The sequence below is a fragment of the Crocodylus porosus genome, unplaced genomic scaffold, assembly GCF_001723895.1.
Source record: "Crocodylus porosus isolate Cpor-Errol unplaced genomic scaffold, CroPor_comp1, whole genome shotgun sequence".
In the NCBI taxonomy this organism is placed as follows: domain Eukaryota; kingdom Metazoa; phylum Chordata; order Crocodylia; family Crocodylidae; genus Crocodylus; species Crocodylus porosus.
In genome coordinates, this window is record NW_017728929.1 from 133,830 (window position 1) to 134,114 (window position 285).

The following is a 285-nucleotide window of genomic DNA, read 5'->3' on the forward strand; positions in this document are numbered from 1 at the left end:
CCGAGCGGCCTGCGCGAATCGGCCGGCGCCAAACGCCAGCTGCCTTCCGCCGGCCCGGCCCGGCCCAGTGCGCAGGCGCCGCCGCGGGCCCTTTGACTCGCCGAGCGGCGCAGGAGAAGAGAGCTCCTGCGCATGCGCAGGCTGCCCTCGCGCAGGGGAGGCGGCTGTAGGTCAGATCTGCGCGTGCGCAAGCTGCCCTGGAGCGGGAGGGGAGGGAAGGAGGCGGAGCTAGACTTAACTGGCGGTCGCGTTTTGAGGCGCATGCGTAATACGTTCATTCATAAA